This window comes from Dendrobates tinctorius, unplaced genomic scaffold (genome assembly GCF_039654945.1).
Source record: "Dendrobates tinctorius isolate UK_male_01 unplaced genomic scaffold, ASM3965494v1 ptg000214l, whole genome shotgun sequence".
Taxonomy (NCBI): domain Eukaryota; kingdom Metazoa; phylum Chordata; class Amphibia; order Anura; family Dendrobatidae; genus Dendrobates; species Dendrobates tinctorius.
In genome coordinates this window covers 10,456,070-10,477,311 of record NW_027361881.1, presented here as the reverse complement: position 1 = coordinate 10,477,311, position 21,242 = coordinate 10,456,070, and the positions used below count along the sequence as shown (strand labels likewise).

Genomic DNA, 21,242 nt, shown 5'->3' with positions numbered 1-21,242 from the left:
TACTGGCGCTCATACAGGAGCTCATACTGGTGCTCATACTGGCGTTCATTCTGGAGCTCATACTTGCGCTCATTCTGGAGCTCATACTGGCACTCATACTGACGCTCATACTGGTGCTCATTCTGGAGCTCATACTGGAGCTCATACTGGTGCTCATACTGGCGCTCATTCTGGATCTCATACTGGCGCTCATTCTGGAGCTCATACTGATGCTCATAATGTACTGGCGCTCATACTGGAGCTCATTCTGGAGCTCATTCTGGAGCTCATACTGGTGCTTATACTGGCGCTCAGACTGGAGCTCATACTGGCGCTCATACTGGCGCTCATACTGGCGCTCATTCTGGAGCTCATTCTGGAGCTCATACTGGTGCTCATACTGGCGCTCATACTGGCGCTCATACTGGCGCTCATTCTGGAGCTCATTCTGGAGCTCATACTGGTGCTCATACTGGAGCTCATACTTGGCACATACTGGCGCTCATAGTGTTGCTCATACTGGAGCTCATTCTGGAGCTCATACTGGCACTCATTCTGGAGCTTATACTGGTGCTCATTCTGGAGCTCATACTGGTGCTCATACTGGAGCTCATTCTGGTGCTCATACTGGCGCTCATACTGGTGCTTATACTGGCTCTCATACTGGAACTCATACTGGAGCTCGTACAGGAGCTCATACTGGTGCTCATACTGGCGTTCATTCTGGAGCTCATACTGGCGCTCATACTGGTGCTCATTCTGGAGCTCATACTGGTGCTTATATTGGTGCTCATTCTGGTGCTCATACTGGAGCATACTGGCGCTCATTCTGGAGCTCATTCTGGAGCTCATTCTGGAGCTCATACTGGAACTCATACTGGTGCTCATACTGGCGCTCATTCTGGAGCTCATACTGGCGCTCATACTGGAGCTCATTCTGGTGCTTATACTGGCGCTCATACTGAAGCTCATACTGATGCTCATACTGGCGCTCATACTGGAACTCATACTGGTGCTTATACTGGTGCTCATACTGGCGCTCATTCTGGATCTCATACTGGCGCTCATTCTGGAGCTCATACTGATGCTCATAATGTACTGGCGCTCATACTGGCAATCTTACTGGCGCTCATACTGGAGCTCATTCTGGAGCTCATACTGGAGCTCATACTGGTGCTTATACTGGCGCTCAAACTGGAGCTCATACTGGCGCTCATACTGGAGCTCATACTGGCGCTCATACTGGAGCTCATTCTGGAGCTCATTCTGGAGCTCATACTGGTGCTCATACTGGCGCTCATACTGGCGCTCATTCTGGAGCTCATACTGGTGCTCATTCTGGAGCTCATACTGGTGCTCATACTGGTGCTCATACTGGTGCTCATACTTGGCACATACTGGCGCTCATAGTGTTGCTCATACTGGAGCTCATTCTGGAGCTCATACTGGCACTCATTCTGGAGCTTATACTGGTGCTCATTCTGGAGCTCATACTGGTGCTCATACTGGAGCTCATTCTGGTGCTCATACTGGCGCTCATACTGGTGCTTATACTGGCTCTCATACTGGAACTCATACTGGCGCTCATACAGGAGCTCATACTGGTGCTCATACTGGCGTTTATTCTGGAGCTCATACTGGCGCTCATACTGGTGCTCATTCTGGAGCTCATACTGGTGCTTATATTGGTGCTCATTCTGGAGCTCATTCTGGAGCTCATACTGGAACTCATACTGGCGCTTATACTGGCGCTTATACTGGCGCTCATACTGGCGCTCATACTGGCGCTCATACTGGCGCTCATACTGGCGCTCATACTGGAGCTCATACTGGAGCTCATTCTGGAGCTCATTCTGGAGCTCATACTGGTGTTCATACTGCAGCTCATACTGGTGCTCATACTGGAGCTCATACTGGCGCTCATGCTGGTGCTTATACTGGCGCTCATACTGGTGCTCATTCTGGAGCTCATACTGGTGTTCTTACTGGTGCTCATACTGGTTACCACAAACAGGGTCTGTCACCAGATTCCACAATACAAACTACATACCTTCAATAGACCTGTTGGGGCCGGTGTACTTACTTACCTAATCCATTTTAAGAATAGGTGAGTCTTCCATCCAAAATTGCAGAGCGTCATTAACTCTTAGTTTTCCCCAAATTCCCCCAACTTTTCTGCAGGTTGTAAGGGGGACTTCAACAAGAATTTGTTATCCCCTATCCAATGTATAAGTAATGACTTAGAGACCCCAATGGTTGGACTCCCCCCAACGGTTGAGTATACACATCCGCTGCATTCTTTGTCTATGGGACTGCCGGAGAGTGCGGTGCGCTGTGTGAAGTTCCCATGCACACACTCAACTCTCACTCCTGGGGGTCTCTGCAGTAAGACCCCCACGGATCCAGAAATTATCATCTATCCTTCTTTCCGGAATACCCTTTTATTCCATTGGAGCCACAAGAGGACCATTGGGTAAATGCCCTTTAAATTGCTGATTTGGAAGGGGGCAATAATGCCCCTGTCCTTTCCGGGATCCCAGATGGGCTCTTAGGTTGCTGGTCCTGCAGCTCCGGTACTCAGCAGCACAATGGTCCGAGCTCTGCACAGTCAGCTCCTGTGCACTGCACTGTCATCTCCCGTGCTCTGCACTGTCATCTCCCGTGCTCTGCACTGTCATCTCCCGTGCTCTGCACTGTCATCTCCCGTGCTCTGCACTGTCATCTCCCGTGCTCTGCACTGTCATCTCCCGAGCTCTGCACTGTCATCTCCCGAGCTCTGCACTGTCATCTCCCGAGCTCTGCACTGTCATCTCCCGAGCTCTGCGCTGTCATCTCCCGAGCTCTGCGCTGTCATCTCCCCGTGCTCTGCGCTGTCATCTCCCCGTGCTCTGCGCTGTCATCTCCCCGTGCTCTGCGCTGTCATCTCCCCGTGCTCTGCGCTGTCATCTCCCCGTGCTCTGCGCTGTCATCTCCCCGTGCTCTGCGCTGTCATCTCCCCGTGCTCTGCGCTGTCATCTCCCCGTGCTCTGCGCTGTCATCTCCCCGTGCTCTGCGCTGTCATCTCCCCGTGCTCTGCGCTGTCATCTCCCCGTGCTCTGCGCTGTCATCTCCCCGTGCTCTGCGCTGTCATCTCCCCGTGCTCTGCGCTGTCATCTCCCCGTGCTCTGCGCTGTCATCTCCCCGTGCTCTGCGCTGTCATCTCCCCGTGCTCTGCGCTGTCATCTCCCCGTGCTCTGCGCTGTCATCTCCCCGTGCTCTGCGCTGTCATCTCCCCGTGCTCTGCGCTGTCATCTCCCCGTGCTCTGCACTGTTATCTCCCCGTGCTCTGCACTGTCATCTTCCCGAGCTCTGCCCTGTCATCTCCCGAGCTCTGCACTGTCATTGTCACGTCGCCATCGGATACAGGGACTGCTGTTCCTGCTTCGGCCACTAGGAGGCACCAGACTGGCACGTCGCCGTCAGACCCGAGCTCTGCTATTCCGGTCTCAGCCTCTGGGAGGCGCCGGACTGTCATGTCACGATCAAACTCAGGGACGGCTGTTCCTGCCTCGACCACTGGGAGGCGCCGTGGTCCGCCTGTGAGTACTGCTAACAGGGAGGAGGCTCCTGCAGGCATCTGGCGGCCGCAGGCTGCTCTCCTCTGTCGGTCAGGAAGGGGTTGGTGCATCACCATCTGGCCTGGTCCTGGGGGCGGTCCTAATGACGTCATCAGACGGTGAACCTGTGAGGGATGATCTGATCCCTCAAATACCCTGGGGCTGGTCTTGCAGGCCGCCAGATATAGTCTTGGCTTCCCCAATGTGCTAGTGTGTTATTTGCTATCTTTGATTCTGAACTTTGCCTGGATTTCTGACTCTGCTCCTGCCTGACGATTTTGTACCTTTGCCGCCCTCCTGGTTTACGACTCTGACCTTGGCCTGGTTTTGACGCTGCGACTGCCTGACGATTTTGTACCTCTGCCTCCCTCCCGGTTTATGACTCTGACCTTGGCCTGGATTTGACTCTGCTACTGTCTGCCGTTTTTGTACCTCTGGTGCCCTCCTGGTTTAGACTTGGATTCCTGACTACGCTTTTGGTCCCTTTTTTTAACCCCTTTCTGGCGACCGTCCTGCTCTGGTCCGCTGCTCTTATTCAGACAGCTAGCTCCTGGGCTCTGCTGTAAATCCAGATCCCTGTATAGGGGTAAAGGGTATCGGGGTTGCTGGGGGTGCTGTCTTACTGCAGCGCAGAACCGCAGACGGACGTCACATTATATCTGGCCAAAAAAAAAACATTTTTATACATATCCAACATATATAAAAGCAGTGTCCCTGAACTTTTTTTTCTTCTCCCTTCTCCTGCCTGAGTTGATTCTTCGACCTAACACCTGTTACCTGCTTCAGTGCACAGCCTGGAGGAGCACTCCCATCCTCCTACACAAGCATGCTGCAGTCTGGAGACTTCAGGGAAAATGCCGGACGTCAGAGATCCACAGTCCTGGGACATCGGCCCCTGGGCAGCTCTGGTCAAACCTGCCCGGGGGCTCAGGTATTGCCCGCAAATGCGGCTAAAGTTTTGTTACCCGTCTTTCTCTCATTTTGTAAGAAATCTCTGTGTTTGAAGGCTTATGTGGATAGTGGCTCTGAGGGAAATTTCATGGATTCTTTGGTTGCCAGGAATCTTGGTGTACCGCTACTGAGGCTTAATGCCCCTATTAAAACTACTGCTATCAATGGCACATCTATTGTTCAGGGTGGAGAGGAATTTGTTACTCCAGGAATTGCAATGTCAGTGGGGGCATTACATACTGAACATATGTCATTTTTTGTGATTGAGGATTTATCAGCCGCAGTTGTTTTGGAGATGCCATGGTTACGTAAGCACAATCCTGTCATTGACTGGCACCTTGGTGATATTGTGCTCTGGAGTCCACATTGTCAGGATAACTGCATATCGCTAGCAGTGAACCAGGTTAATGTTAAAACCCCCTGCATACCTTATCCTTTCAGGGACTATGAGGATGTCTTTTCTGAAGTGGAATCTGAGATTTTACCCCCTCATAGAGAATATGATTGCCCTATAGACTTGATTCCGGATGCCAGTCTCCCAAAGGGGAGAATATTTAATCTCTCTGGTCCAGAACGTCAGGCCATGAATGACTACATAGCGGGCAGTTTACGAAAAGGCTTTATTAGACCGTCCACCAGTTGGGATTGGGTTCTTCTTTGTGGAAAAGAAAGATGGAGGTCTCAGACCTTGCATTGATTACCGGGAATTGAACGCAATCACTGTAAAGAACCAGTATCCGCTTCCACTCATCCCTCATCTTTTTAATCAGCTTATGGGAGCCCTTTGGTTTACTAAACTTGACCTCCGGGGGGCATATAATCTAGTCCGCATAAGAGGGAGATGAGTGGAAAACCGCGTTTAACACCCCCCTTGGCCACTTTGAGTACCTCGTAATGCCATTCGGACTCAGTAACGCACCTGCCGTGTTTCAAAATTTTGTGAATGATTTTTTCAGAGACATTTGTGAGGTGTATGTAGTCGTGTATTTGGATGACATCCTGATTTACTCTGCTGACCCTGTGACACACGCTCAACACGTCTGTTCTGTGCTCCAAAGACTGCGAGAACATTCTTTATTTGCTAAACTAGAGAAATGTGTTTTTTTTATTGTTGAGGAGGTACAGTTTCTGGGGTACATGGTCCCAGGCAATGGTTTCTGCATGAATCCTGCCAAGATCCAACCCATTAAAGCATGGGTACAACCCAAATCGCTAAAAGCGCTGCAGCGATTTTTAGGGTTTGCCAATTACTACCGCAAATTTATCAAGGGTTTCTCAGAGATTGCCAAACCACTCACGGATTTGACCCGGAAGGGGGCAGACATGGCTAATTGGAAACCTGAGGCACTTCAGGCAATTTCTACTTTAAAGGAGTGTTTTGTGGCTAACCCGGTACTAATCCAGCCTGACCTGGACCAGCCGTTTGTGGTAGAAGTGGATGCCTCTGAGGTTGGAGTAGGGGCAGTGCTTTCACAAGGCACGGCATCCCTTACGCAACTTCGTCCATGTGCTTTCTTTTCCCGAAAGTTCTCTCCTACAGAGAGAAATTATGATATAGGGAATCGGGAATTGTTGGCCATAAAATGGGCCTTCGAGGAATGGCGTCACTTCCTCGAAGGTGCTAAACAGAAAATTATAGTGATCACAGATCACAAGAACTTGACCTACCTGGAGTCAGCCAAAAGACTGAATTCTAGACAGGCAAGGTGGTCCTTGTTTTTCTCGAGGTTTGACTTTGTAATCACCTTTCGTCCAGGTACTAAAAACGTAAGGGCTGATGCCCTCTCTCGCAGTTTTTGCCCCTCACAAGCCGAGGACTCTGAACCAGTTCCAATATTGGCCAAAGGGATTGTTGTTTCGGCTGTGTCTTTGGACCTTCTGGAGGCGATCCGTAGGTCCCCAGAACAAGCCCCTGACATGACGCCAACCCAAAAAATTGTTCGTTCCGGCCGCGTTTCGCCTGCAAGTTCTGAAGGAGTCGCACGACTCTGTTCTGGCAGGCCATCCTGGTGTCAATAATACCACCAGACTGGTGACTAGGAATTTTTGGTGGCCGACGGTGGTTAAGGATTGTAAAGATTGTGTTGCTTGTGAAATCTGTGCCTGCGCCAAGTCCCCCCATAATCGCCCTGCCGGCTGGCTCCAGTTCTTGCCCATCCCTGAGAGTCCATGGACCCACATCTCCATGGATTTCATTACCGACCTGCCGCCCTCAGAAGGGAAGACGTGTATCTGGGTGGTGGTGCATAGGTTCAGTAAGCAATGTCATCTTGTTCCCGTCTGGTTTACCTAATTCTGAAACTTTGAGTAAGCTCTTCATTGTTCATGTTATACGATTGCATGGCGCTCCGGTGAATATTGTGTCCGACAGGGGTACCCAGTTCGTTTCTAAGTTCTGGAGGGCGTTCTGCAAACGCATCGGCGTTGAATTGTCCTTCTCCTCTGCCTATCACCCTGAGACCAATGGTCAAACTGAACGCACCAACCAGGTTCTGGAGCAGTATCTCCGCTGTTACGTATCGGAGCATCAATCCAATTGGGTGGAACATCTGCCGTTAGCTGAGTTCGCCCTGAACAACCAATACCAGGAGTCCATCAAAACTACCCCTTTCTACTGCAATCACGGACTGCACCCATGCTTTGGTTCATTTTCGGCCAGGTTGTGGGAGCTCCCGGGGGTAGAAAAATCTATACATCAGTTAAAGACTATCTGGTCGGAAGTAAACACAAACTTGAAGGGGTCCCAGGTTAGACAAGTTTTGGCTGCAAATAGATGGCGATCCAAGGGACCGCACCTGGGAGTTGGGGACAAGGTCTGGGTTTCCACCAAGAATATCAAGCTTAAAGTGCCGTGTGCCAAACTGGGCCCCAGATTCATTGGTCCATATGAAATAATGGAAGTGATTAACCCGGTAGCTTTTCGCTTAAAACTTCCTCAGTCTTTTAAATTGCCCAATGTTTTCCACAAATCTCTCCTCAAGTTGTACCGCTCCCCAATCCATCCTGTCCAGTCCCCTCCTCCTCCAGTTTTGGTCAGGGGAACCTTGGAATACGAAGTCCAGGGTGTTCTTGACTCCCGCTTACTGAGAGGTTCCGTGCAGTATCTGGTGCACTGGAAGGGCTACGGCCCAGAGGAGAGATCCTGGGTTCCCGCTTGTGACATACACGCCAAAGGTTTGATTAGAAAATTTCACCTCCTTCACCCTAAAAAACCCGGTTTTGAGGGTCCGGAGGCCCCTCTTAGAAGGGGGGTACTGTCACGTCGCCATCGGATACAGGGACTGCAGTTCCTGCTTCGGCCACTAGGAGGTGCCAGACTGGCACGTCGCCATCAGACCTGAGCTCTGCCATTCCGGTCTCGGCCTCTGGGAGGCGCCGGACTGTCATGTCACGGTAAAACTCGGGGACGGCTGTTCCTGCCTCGACCACTGGGAGGCGCCATGGTCTGCCCGTGGGTACTGCTAACAGGGAGGAGGCTCCTTCGTAGGCATCTGGCGGCCGCAGGCTGCGCTCCTCTGTCGGTCATGAAGGGGTTGGTGCATCACCATCTGGCCTGGTCCTGGGGGCGGTCCTGATGACATCATCAGACGGTGAACCTGTGAGGGATGACCTGATCCTTCAAATACCCTGGGGCTGGTCTTGCAGGCCGCCAGATATAGTCTTGGTTTCCCCAGTGTGCTAGTTTGTTATTTGCTATCTTTGATTCTGAACTTTGCCTGGATTTCTGACTCTGCTCCTGCCTGACGATTTTGTACCTCTGCCGTCCTCCTGGTTTACGACTCTGACCTTGGCCTGGATTTTGAAGCTGCGACTGCCTAACGATTTTGTACCTCTGCCTCCCTCCCGGTTTATGACTCTGACCTTGGCCTGGATTTGACTCTGCTACTGTCTGCCGTTTTTGTACCTCTGCTGCCCTCCTGGTTTAGACTTGGATTCCTGACTACGCTTTTGGTCCCGTTTTTTAACCCCTTTCTGGCGACCGTCCTGCTCTGGTCCGCTGCTCTTATTCAGACAGCTACCTCCTGGGCTCTGCTGTAAAACCAGATCCCTGTATAGGGGTAAAGGGTATCGGGGTTGCTCGGGGTGCTGTCTTACTGCAGCGCAGAACCGCAGACGGACGTCACTGTCATCTCCCGTGCTCTGCACTGTCATCTCCCGTGCTCTGCATTGTCAGTTCCCCGAGCTCTGCACTGTCATCTCCCGAGCTCTGCACTGTCATCTCCCGAGCTCTGCGCTGTCATCTCCCGAGCTCTGCGCTGTCATCTCCCGAGCTCTGCGCTGTCATCTCCCGAGCTCTGCGCTGTCATCTCCCGAGCTCTGCGCTGTCATCTCCCGAGCTCTGCACTGTCATCTCCCGAGCTCTGCACTGTCATCTCCCGAGCTCTGCACTGTCATCTCCCGAGCTCTGCACTGTCATCTCCCGTGCTCTGCACTGTCATCTCCCGTGCTCTGCCCTGTCATCTCCCGAGCTCTGCCCTGTCATCTCCCGTGCTCTGCATTGTCATCTCCCGAGCTCTGCGCTGTCATCTCCCGAGCTCTGCGCTGTCATCTCCCGAGCTCTGCGCTGTCATCTCCCGAGCTCTGCGCTGTCATCTCCCGAGCTCTGCGCTGTCATCTCCCGAGCTCTGCGCTGTCATCTCCCGAGCTCTGCGCTGTCATCTCCTGTGCTCTGCCCTGTCACCTCCCGTGCTCTGCGCTGTCATCTCCTGTGCTCTGCCCTGTCATCTCCTGTGCTCTGCGCTGTCATCTCCCGAGCTCTGCGCTGTCATCTCCCGAGCTCTGCGCTGTCATCTCCCGAGCTCTGCGCTGTCATCTCCCGAGCTCTGCGCTGTCATCTCCCGAGCTCTGCGCTGTCATCTCCCGAGCTCTGCGCTGTCATCTCCCGAGCTCTGCGCTGTCATCTCCCGAGCTCTGCGCTGTCATCTCCCGTGCTCTGCGCTGTCATCTCCCGAGCTCTGCGCTGTCATCTCCCGAGCTCTGCGCTGTCATCTCCCGTGCTCTGCGCTGTCATCTCCCGTGCTCTGCGCTGTCATCTCCCGTGCTCTGCGCTGTCATCTCCCGAGCTCTGCGCTGTCATCTCCCGAGCTCTGCGCTGTCATCTCCCGTGCTCTGCGCTGTCATCTCCCGTGCTCTGCGCTGTCATCTCCCGTGCTCTGCGCTGTCATCTCCCGTGCTCTGCCCTGTCATCTCCCGAGCTCTGCGCTGTCATCTCCCGAGCTCTGCGCTGTCATCTCCCGAGCTCTGCGCTGTCATCTCCCGAGCTCTGCGCTGTCATCTCCCGAGCTCTGCGCTGTCATCTCCCGAGCTCTGCGCTGTCATCTCCCGAGCTCTGCGCTGTCATCTCCCGAGCTCTGCGCTGTCATCTCCCGAGCTCTGCGCTGTCATCTCCCGAGCTCTGCGCTGTCATCTCCCGTGCTCTGCGCTGTCATCTCCCGTGCTCTGCGCTGTCATCTCCCGAGCTCTGCACTGTCATCTCCCGAGCTCTGCACTGTCATCTCCCGTGCTCTGCACTGTCTCATCCGCCCATTGATTATGATAATGCCGCTTGTTATTCAGTTTCCCAAATTGTTTTAATTGGGGGAAAAGAAGCGTCGTGTGTCGTGCGAGGCGCATTCTGCCGCAGTAATGCCATGCGCCCCACAGAGGCGCTGGTGGAGGGTCACACAGCCAAACAGCTCGGAGGGGACATTAGATCATACGCCGAGCGTGTTAATGGGCCACATGCCTCATTTTTACTGTCCCGCGTCCGTTTTAAATGCATAAATGGCGTATTAACCGAGGACCGTGGTCATAAAACAGCTCTATAGCACCGACAGGGAGGGGGGCAGAGCGCGGCCTTAAAGGGACGTTCTATAGATGCTGAGGAATTCACTGTTATACAGTTATACTTTGATACTTTAGCTGCAGGGTGGGGTTATGGGCCGTACGGCTTATGGGGGGGCCTCACCTATCGCAGGGGGCACCACTAATGACACGAGAGGCTTGTTTCTACAGTAGATCGCACAGGTATTGCATTATTGGAGCACTATGTGGCGGTATTTGTGTTGCATTTTATGGTATTTTTGCAGTGTATGACGGATGGTGACAGCAGTGGCATGGCTAACATGCAGTCCCGTAAATGTATTGTATGGCGCTGACACCTGGGCACCCAAGTACAGAACTGCGCAGGATGCCACCCTGCTCCAGTGCTATATTAATCCTTTCCACCCTGCATATATGGGAGGCTTTGCTCAGATCATAAGTAATGGAGGATGACAAAAAGAGGGGCGGTCACTGGCAGCCCATTGGTGCCCGTTATCATTGTCATTCCCTGGGTGCAATCTGGTGCCTTAAGGGGGCAAAAGTCCCTTATTCTGGGGATCACTGTGGTTACCTAATATTATCAGCTGTTCCATAATAGGTGATCATTTTTGCACACTGGAGTACGCCCTTAAAGCCAAAAGCCGCCTTCTCATGGTTACAATGTATTCTAAGGACGGCCCCCGAGGAGCTGTGATCTACAAGGAAGGTCATAACCAGCTAGGGATGACCCCAAACTTACTTAGAGGTGGGCAATCCCTGACCTCTCCACCTAAAAATTCTAGGCTGAGGGTTTGGGCCTTTGTTTTTTGCTCTCCCCCCATATTTCTGTCCATTAATACAGACAATCCCGTAGCGCGGCTCTCCATAGTTGCGCCGGCGGACCCTGTAATTTCTGCTCGCCTCTGTTTACCACCCGTGAACAGAGGAGTGATTGATATTGGCGAGCAGGATATGGTTAGTTAGTGCGGAGCCGCCCAGGGTTAGCGGGAACCTAATGTAGCATCATCTGGCCACAAATTACAGATGATGGGAGCGGGCGACTGCACCGCCGTCCTGATGAATCACGCTCGCTCCTCGTAAACAACATCTGAACTGATTCCGTTTCGGGTGATTATAAAGCTTTGTGGGTTTTTTTTTTTATTCTTCTGCTCGTTTTGTCAAAAGCAAAATTAAAAATGAGAAAAAAAAAATGAAATAAGCGAATGGAGGATGAATTGTTTAGGAGGCATCGGGCGTCAGATCTATGGCCGTACACGGGGGTCTCGCCACATGTGAAGCAACGCGCTTCAGGCAGGGCCAGTATTAGGGGTCACTGTAAAATACTTACATACCCCAATCTTCACTGCCCTAGACCACCAGGAACGTCAAGGGATTTTACACTTAACCCTTTAACTTTCCTGGAAAATTCACGGTTTACCCCTCCACCGCACTGGACGACCAGGGAACGTGCAATGTGAGAGAACAGACTCCATTGCGCTCATAAAGCAAATCTTATTAATTCGGAATTCAAAAGGCATAGGAGAGAGGGGACTTCGCTCACAGCAGTTAACCCTTTCACTGCCCTAAGCCGCCAGGCACTTTACAGTTAACCCTTTACCTTAACCCGCCATGGGATTTAAAGGGAACCCTTTAACTGCAGTAGACTTGCAAGGAAATGTACAATTAACCCTTTTACTGCCTTACACCAGAAGTGAGTATATGGGTAATTCTTTCCGTAAGTTTGTTCTTGACTCCCTTTTAGTTAACTCTTTCACTGCCCAAGACCATCAGGGAATATAAAATGATGGCTACATGTCTATAAGGCGGATGGCTGCATTATATTAACTACAAGTCTTAATAATGCAGGCGATCCTGTTATATATAGGATACTGTTCTTCCAAATTAGGGCAGGTAACCAGGGACGAGGTGGGGGGGGCTATGGCCCACCATAGTGATGGACTCCTGCTTGCCATGATAGATGACTTGTAATATACACATCCCGCCGCTTGTTATGAACCCGTGATCTGTACGTCTTACATGCCGCAGACAGGGATCCTGTAATTACAGCGGCTTTCTCTTGTGTGAATTAACATGTATTATCTCAATATGAGGTTGCTGGGGGGGCTATAAATCGGAGCAACCGCAATCCAGTAACTCATGAGTGGGTCTTAATGTGAGGGGACGGGGGGGTCACTTAGGCTGGTTTCACATTTGCGTTTTTTTTCGCGGTAATTTAGCGCTAAATAGCGCATGCGTTTTTTTTTCCTATACTTTGCATGGGATGCGCTTATGTGCGCATACACATGCGTTTGTACGCGTTTTACCGCGCATGCGTTTTTTTGCGGTATGCGCTCGGGCGCACAAAATGCAACTTGTTGCATTTTTTGTGCGTCCGATTTGCCTCAAAAAAACGCATGCGCGCGCAATGCGTTTTTTTACAGCAAGACACCCATTATAAGTCTATGGTGAGCATATGTGCGCATTGGCATGCTTATGTATGCGTTTTTTTGCACATGCGTTTTTTTTTTTACCATTAGTTTAGACAATGGAATTTAGGGGTTTGGGTAAAGTTAGGGTTAGTTAAGGGGGTTTAGGGTCAGGGTCAGGGTTAGGGTCAGGGTTAGGGTTAAGTATGGTTTGGTTAAGGGTTAGGGTCAGGGTTAGGGTCAGGGTTAGGGTTAAGGTTAAGTATGGTTTGGTTAAGGGTTAGGGTTAGGGTCAGGGTTAGGGTCAGGGTTAGGGTCAGGGTTAGGGTTAAGTATGGTTTGGTTAAGGGTTAGGGTTAGGGTCAGGGTCAGGGTTAGGGTTAAGTATGGTTTGGTTAAGGGTTAGGGTCAGGGTTAGGGTTAAGTATGGTTTGGTTAAGGGTTAGGGTTAGGGTGAGGGTCAGGGTTAGGGTTAAGTATGGTTTGGTTAAGGGTCAGGGTCAGGGTTAGGGTCAGGGTTAGGGTTAGTAAAGTCATGGTTTGGGTTAGTGTGAGTGGCCACCTAATGTTGGAAAAAAACGCAAACGCGGTAAAAACGCACTAAAAACGCATACAAACGCTTAAAAACGCTGCGTTTTTTTCATGCATGCTCATAAAAATGCTTGAAAAAAACGCAGCAGTTGTATGCTTTTGTATGCGTTTTTCAATGCGTTTTTTTGCGGGAAAAACGCGCTGCAAAAAAAAGCAAGTGTGAAACAGGCCTTACACAGTATTTTCCAGCATTTATGGATGTTATTTGCTTTTTTTTGGACATGAGCAGAATAAGTTAAATCTAATTCCAAAGCAGAATCACTTGTGGCAACCAATTATAGTTCGCACGGAGGGTACTGAATATGGGGGAGAGCATCTCGTTTTTGGATATAGGCAAAAGAAATTACTTTTCCTATGCATATTCGGCCAATACAGGGTTAAAGCTGATCCACAAAGTGGATAGGATGATCCTCTTTACCTGGAAACCATCAACAAGCAGCCTCCCTATACGCGCATGTAGGAAGAGACCTGTCAATCCAGGTTGCGACAATGGCATTGCCTCCCTCACAGGGGGTGATGTCAGGCCTGAAGCAAGGAGGGATCCCCTGGCGAGGTATACACAGCATGCAACATAGTTCCTGCTTCGGGCCAGCAGGGGGAGCTCTGAACCCGACTTCAGGGGAGCTGCTCTCTCTGGTCAGGAGGAGGAAGTTAGTTAGAGTTTCAGTGAGTCAGTGCTGAGAACTGGACGAGTGAGGAGCTTGTTCTCAGACTGGAGTGCATTCTGAGTCAGAGAGGAAGAGAAAAGTATAGGGAAGCTTGGGAAGAGGAGCTGCGACCATGCTCAAACCAGAGCTAAGCGCTAGAACTGGACACCGGAGTCCGTGGCTGCAGAGCGCTACGATCTCATCAGCTAAATCCGGAGGGCAGAAGATTGCAGGTCTACTGGCCCCCATCACACACCTGAAGGCACAGCAGCAGGTTAGAGCCTGGAGACACCACAAGGAGTGACACCTGTAAAAGGCTCAAGCTGCCTGCTATGCGGGTAACGTTTTCTGACAGACAGTGAGAGGAACAGAGGTCTGAGCAGAGCTTTAGGCAGCAAGGACCTCAAATAGAGCAGTGCAGTAAGGAGGCCTTCAACCCACCTGACTGAGTGGATCCTGAGTTGCTTTGGGCTGCCTGGACCTCCATTGTCACCTGTAACCAGTGCTCCGGTCTGTACCTCTATACATCCAGTAAAGGTAAAGGAAACTACAACTCCGCTGTGTCCTCATATTTGTTTGCTATACCATCTGCCCTGCACTACAACCACCATTATCATCTCATCACTTACACATACATTTGCCCTGGGGCCCAGTTCTACCTGTGGAGAGCTGTAACAACTCTGATGCATCACCATCAGTCCCAGCGGACTCTGAAGCAGCGTCGGCTAACACCTTATTTGCCGACTACCACAGGTGGCGTCACAAACTAATTCCCTTTTAAATCATCCCCTATAATCTTTATTGAACATTTTCATTGGATGCCCAGGGCCACGGACCGGGTCACTGCTGTCGTGACACTTCCCCTTTAAGAACTGCACGGTACCGAGTACCCCACGGCCCTGGCGGGCGCTCCATATGTCCCATTACATCTGGTAAAGAAGTAACAGTATTTCCGCAAAGGAACATCATACCAACAGTAAAATGTGGTGGTAGTGTCATGGTCTGGGGCTGTTTTGATGCATCAGGAGCTGGAAGACTCGCTGTGGTAAATGAAACCATGAATTCTGCTGTCTACCAAAAATTTTGAAGGAGAATGTCCAGCCATCTGCTCATGACCTCAAGCTGAAGTACACTTGGGTTATGCAGCAAGACAATGATCCAAAACACACCAGCAAGTCCACCTCTGAATGGCTTAAGAAAAACAAAATTAAGACTTTTGAGTGGCCTAGACAAAGTGCTGACCTTAATCCGATTGATATGCTGTGGCATGACCCTAAAAAGGTGGTTCATGCTGGGAAACCTCCAATGCGGCTGAATTACCACAATTCTGCAAAGATGAGTGGGCCAAAATTCCTCCAGAGCGTTGGAAAAGACTTATTGCCAGTTATCACAAACTCTTGATTGCAGTTGTGACCCACCAGTTATTAGGTTTAGGGGGCAATCACTTTTTCACACATGACCCTGTAGGTTTGGATTTCTTTTTCCCTTAATAATAAAGACCTTCATTTAAAAACTGCATTTTGTGAAAATCAAACCCAAAACGCAATAGCAAAATTGCTTTTTTTTTTTCACCATTTCACGGCACTTTGATTTTTATTGACCTATTTTTGCACTTTTCTTTACTTCGCATGGTAAAATACAATCTAAACTACAAAAACTACAACTTATCCCACAAAATCTGAGCCCTCCTCCTTAAAAAAAAAAAAAAAGTTTTAACTCCTTGCCAGTGATGTAACTTGTAGCTTGTGGGCCCCAATACAAATTTTCCAACGGGACCCCCATCTGTTGCAAAACTTTAATAGTACCGGTCTTTTCACATAGGCCAAAGGGACCATTTGGGGCCCCCCTAAGCTCCAGGGCCCGGGTGCGATTGTAACCTCTGTACCTATTATAGATAAGCTGCCGCCCTTGGCAGAAGGGGAGGAAAAAATCAAAAGGGCAAAACTAAAAATTGGCTAACGGAAAGAAGGGGTTCCATGGACACCCCTTATAAATATGGGAAATATTAACTGTATTTTAGGGAACACAAACCATAATGATTAAAACAAATAAATATTAACCTATAAATGATAGTGGAAAATCTAAAATGCCTACCGTAATTATTTTCTTCTTTTCCTGTAAAATTTGAAAAATTTCAACAAAAATTACAATTTAAAAAAAATAAATATTACACATATAAAATACAGCAAGTATAATATCCAGAATCATAACCTAATATAAATCCTATAAAAAACAGCAGGTAAACCGTAATACTAAACAAAAAGGCTAATAATTAACTTTGTGTAACTAAACGACTCTACCTTGAAATAACATTTTCCCCTCTCCTCATACATCCTTAGAAATTACATCCTTCTTAGGCGTGAGATAATTAGCATTTGTGATTACATGTAGAATACCTGCGCTGTATTTTTTTTTTTTTTTTTTTTTTTGCTATAAAAAAAAAGCAAAAAATACAAAAAAAAATTAAAAATAATAAAAAAAAAAAACCCTCGTTTTAATTAACTGATAAACTATTAATCACATTTTTGCAATGTTAGGTGACACATTATTCATTCAGATGGGATGCCGTGAACTTCCACTAATCACATCTGATTTGCCCACATAGACTTGATTGAAACACATATACGGAGAGGAAAGCGTCGGCTTTGTCGCTAATCTTCAGAGTCTGCTGCTGAGTTAATAAGGGCAATTTTTTTTTTGTCTCCCGCCCCCCCTCCACCCCTTTAAATGAGACCACCATTCCTTAATCTGCATATCAAAATCAAGAGGAAGGTAATTGCAAAACACATATTCCTGGAATCTAATCACTATACAACTTTAGGGTATTTTATTGAAGCATGTGAAATTATGGACGGAATATTAATGACTGGAGCTAATCAAACCCAATTAGTAATTTCTAACAATAGTCGCATAAATATACAAGTCAGGTATCCGAACGCCAGGGAGGCGCGTTAACCCCTTAAATGCCGGAGCGGAGCTTAATTCAAAACTAATAGATGGAAAAGTCAAATATTTGGCCAAACTTCTACTATGGTGTCTTCACAAGAGCACCAAATATATGCATCCAGAACAAGAGATCGGGCACCATGAGACCCCCATCATGGCATTCCCTCATTTTTGCAAAATATTCAATCACTGGAAAGAAAATGTATTACCTGATGGCAAAAGTTCATCAGTGACTTCCTGTTCAGACTCTTAGCACAGGACCCCCTATATCTGTATACCCCAATCTTTGCACTGCAGAACCCTTGCATATATCCTAATAATACATATGGATAGTTATTATTGATGCGGTCTCCATAATTGCTATGACAAAGGGGCCACAGTGCCGAAAAGAACCAATAGGTGGGTCGTCTGTGCTGCTGATGGAGATCCGAAAGAATGGTCCAGGATACAAAGTAGACTTGATCCGGTTTTATTATCAACGCGTTTCAAAGTCTCCAGATTGTTTAGGATACACATACAACATACAAAGGGAACACTATGATATCCCGTCAGCTTGATCCCTCAACCGATTAATTGACATCTTGTTTCGCTGTGACTGTCTTCAGTAAGGAAGAGAGGTCTCAAACTGTCCCTGGAGCTGGGACCCTAACTATCTCTGTCCTAAGGGTACTCTTAAAATAAGAGAGAGGCCCCAGTCTCCAACCTTACTTTTCTCCTGTAAAAACCCTAATCTGTCCCCTTTCCCCGTCCATCAGGCATGGGACAGAAATTAAAAGTAAACAAGACATGAAGACAAAACAGGCATTAACAGAAAACCTCTATCATACAAAAACACCAGCCAACATTAAGGAGGAGAATGGGGACAGGGAGGAATAAACTAAATGGGAACAGGGACCAGGAGATAATCACACACGTATAACAGCAAATTCAAGAACACTACAACTCCAGCTCCAAACTTCAACTACTTAGCTTTAGAAAACAGCACAGGAAGATGAATCTTTCACCAGCAGGGACTAAACGCTTCAGAGCCTGTATGAGGTCTGGCATTCTCCTGCATTAGGAGGAACCCAGGGCCAACCACACCAGCATATGGTCTCACAAGGGATCTGAGGATCTCATCTCGGTACCTAATGGCATTCAGGCTACCTCTGGCGAGTACTTGGAGGGCTGTGCGGCCCTTCAAAGAAATGCCACCCCACACAATTACTGACCCACTGCCAAACCAGTCAAGATGAAGGATGTTGCAGGCAGCAGATCGCTCTCCACGATGTCTCCAGACTCTGTCACGTCTGTCACATGTGCTCAGTGTGAACCTGCTTTCATCTGTGAAGAGCACAGGGCGCCAGTGGCGAATTTGCCAATCCTGGTGTTCTGTGGCAAATGCCAAGCGCCCTGCACGATGTTGGGCTGTGAGCACAACCCCCATCTGTGGACGTCGGGCCCTTAGACCATCCTCATGGAGTCGGTTTCTAACCGTTTGTGCAGACACATGCACATTTGTGGCCTGCTGGAGGTCATTTTGCATGGCTTTGGCAGTGCTCCTCCTGTTCCTCCTTGCACAAAAGCGGAGGTAGCGGTCCTGCTGCTGGGTTGTTGCCCACCTATGGCCCCCTCCACATCTCCTGGTGTACTGGCCTGTCTCCTGGTAGTGCCTCCAGACTCTGAACACTACGCTGACAGACACAGAAAACCTTGCCACAGCTCGCATTGATGTGCCATCCTAGATGAACTGCACTACCTGACCAACTTGTATGGGTTGTAGAGTCCGTCTCATGCTACCACGAGTGTGAAAGCACAACCAACATTCAAAAGTGACCAAAACATCAGCCAGAAAGCATTGGTACTGAGATGTGGTCTGTGGTCCCCACCTGCAGAACCACTCCTTTATTGAGGGTGTCTTGATAATTGCCAATAATTTCCATCTGTTGTCTATTAAATTTGCACAACAGCATGTGAAATTGATTGTCAATCAGTGTTGCTTCCTAAGTGGACAGTTTGATTTCACAGAAGTTTGATTCACTTGGAGTCATATTCTGTTGTTTAAGTGTTCCCTTTATTTTTTTTGAGCAGTGTATATGAATAGATGAAATATAATGTAACATATCTCTGAGTTGAATCAATTATCCATAAAATACTTCTCGATCTTCGGCATCAATACCATTCAGTGTAAACGGTTTAACGTGGAGAAGGAATAAAAATGGCTTCTTTACATGTCTTCTCTCACGGGATGGAACATATGGAGGAAACAGAGAAATTTACAGCTTTTCTTCCTCAGTCATAAATGACATTACAAATCACCTTCTCTGTTCAGTAACGCAGTGAACTTTAAGGACGTGCACAGGAGTCGGCGCAGTGAACGCCGGAGCTGCTGATGCCCCTCACATCTGTTCAGCAGGGCACATGTCTAAATGTCAGGTAATAATAGACTGAAAATGAAAATGTGTAGACCTCTGGATGAGCCAAAGATCCGTACTGTCACAGCAACTGGAAATTTTCTTTAAGGTGATGTTTTGTGTTCTGCCCATTCTGTGTAGCTAGATATTTTTAAGTGCTGTTCCAGCTATCGCCAGTAGGTGTCATAAGTTGCCCTTCTCCTTTTAGTCATGTTTTTAGAATTTTCTGTTCTCCAAATGGTTAATTGTTCAGAACAGCCCCTTCTTTCTGCCTGGTCAACAAGTAACCATTTTTCCAGCCATCTCCGAGTAGCTCACACCTGCTCAGCTCTTTGCAAACCATTGCTTATAACAAGCTGATTCCGGTAAGGATAATGCAATTATTAGTTATGCAGCCATAATGCAGCCCCCTATGATGTTTGCATTGCATGCTCAGCTCCTGTGATGTTATTTCACTGCATGTTTGTTATAAGCATCCTCTAGTTATGCATCCAGTGAGTGTAAAACTGGCAGCCATTAGTGTGTTAGTTATCTTTCTCCTTTGCTGCTGTGTATGTTATATTGCCCAGCTCTTATATAATGCATGATAACAGCATCCTGTATCATTGCTACTGTTGTGATAATACCCTGCATTGCTATTACCTGCCAGTATTTGTGTATTATATACTGTCTTTCAGTACTGACATGCTGTATTATCTGTCTCTTGTAGTTTTTACCTGAATCATCCACATTTTGCACCACAATCTGCTGAATCATCCATAAATGTGTTCAACAATCTCTGATATCATCTACAACTTTGTACAACAAGCCCTGATCTCATCTACTACTGTGTTCTACTATACCATCTGTTATCATCTCCCATTGTTGTCCATATCATCCCAATAAATATAGACTTAAGCACCCATACAGTCTTGTTTCTAGGAGTGGATGAAAGGTTAAGCCGTATGCTGGAATCCACACAGCGTCAAACGTGGAAGAAGGCAGAACAGTAAAAATGGAATCCGTCGGTCGCAGGTGGTGGTTACACAGGCTGTACGGAGCTGCTATCACCCAAACTGCTCTGCATACGGGTACTACAGCAGCCGCCATACAGCTGCAGGGGACAAGAGCCCAGAACTCAGTAAAAACGGACCGCTGGTCGCTCGCGGTGGTTACCCAGGTTATACGGCACCACTACCACCCAAACTGCTCGTATGGGTACTACAGCAGTCGCCACACAGCTGTAGAGACAAGAGCACAGATCTCAGTAAAAATGGAACCACCGGTAACAGGCGGTGGTTACACAGACTGTAAAGGACCGCTATCACCCAGACTGCACCGCATACGGGTATTACAGAAGCCGCCATACAGCCGCAGGAATAAGAGCCCAGGGCTCAGTAAAGGACCGCCGATTGCACGTGGTGATTGCATAGACTGTACGGGACCACTAACACCCACAGTACTCTGCATACGGGTATCACAGCAGCTGCCATACAGCCGCAGAACGCTACTGCAGCCCGCCAAGAAGTGCTACATCTTACCCGCCACGCGGAAGCCCACCATACATAGACTGTTTCCCACCAATATACTCAACAGTACGCCGCCAAATGCACAATGTCTTGAAAAAGCACATCCTCACTCCAAACAAGGTCACGAGCAAGCTGCAGCAGGTCATCATTAGCAGAGCTCGCTGCTGTCGCTCATACCGAAGCCGAGGCAGCCAAAGCAAGATCTTCCTTCGCCAAACGAGAGGTGCATCTAAAGCTGAGACAAGCAGATCAAGATACAGAAGCTGCACGCTGAGACCGCACATTTGCAGGCAGAGAGGCCGAAACCGCACGTCTGCTAGCCGAGACCGCATGTCTGCAAGCAAAGAGAGTCCAATACCGCACGCCTGCAGACAGAACTAGAAAGACTTGTGGCAGACAAAGAGACAGCAGCTTCAATAGCTAA

At 48.7% G+C, this 21,242-nt stretch overlaps 1 long non-coding RNA gene across 1 annotated transcript in view; it reads left to right on the top strand.

Moving 5' to 3' along the window:
• The window catches only part of LOC141058803 (uncharacterized), a 68,570-nt gene extending 48,358 nt beyond the window's left edge, over positions 1–20,212 (top strand). The window contains exon 3 of the long non-coding RNA XR_012222322.1: positions 20,020–20,212. This is a non-coding gene — a long non-coding RNA (uncharacterized lncRNA). The remainder of the gene's footprint in view (positions 1–20,019) is intronic.
• Positions 20,213–21,242: the final 1,030 nt, after the last annotated feature.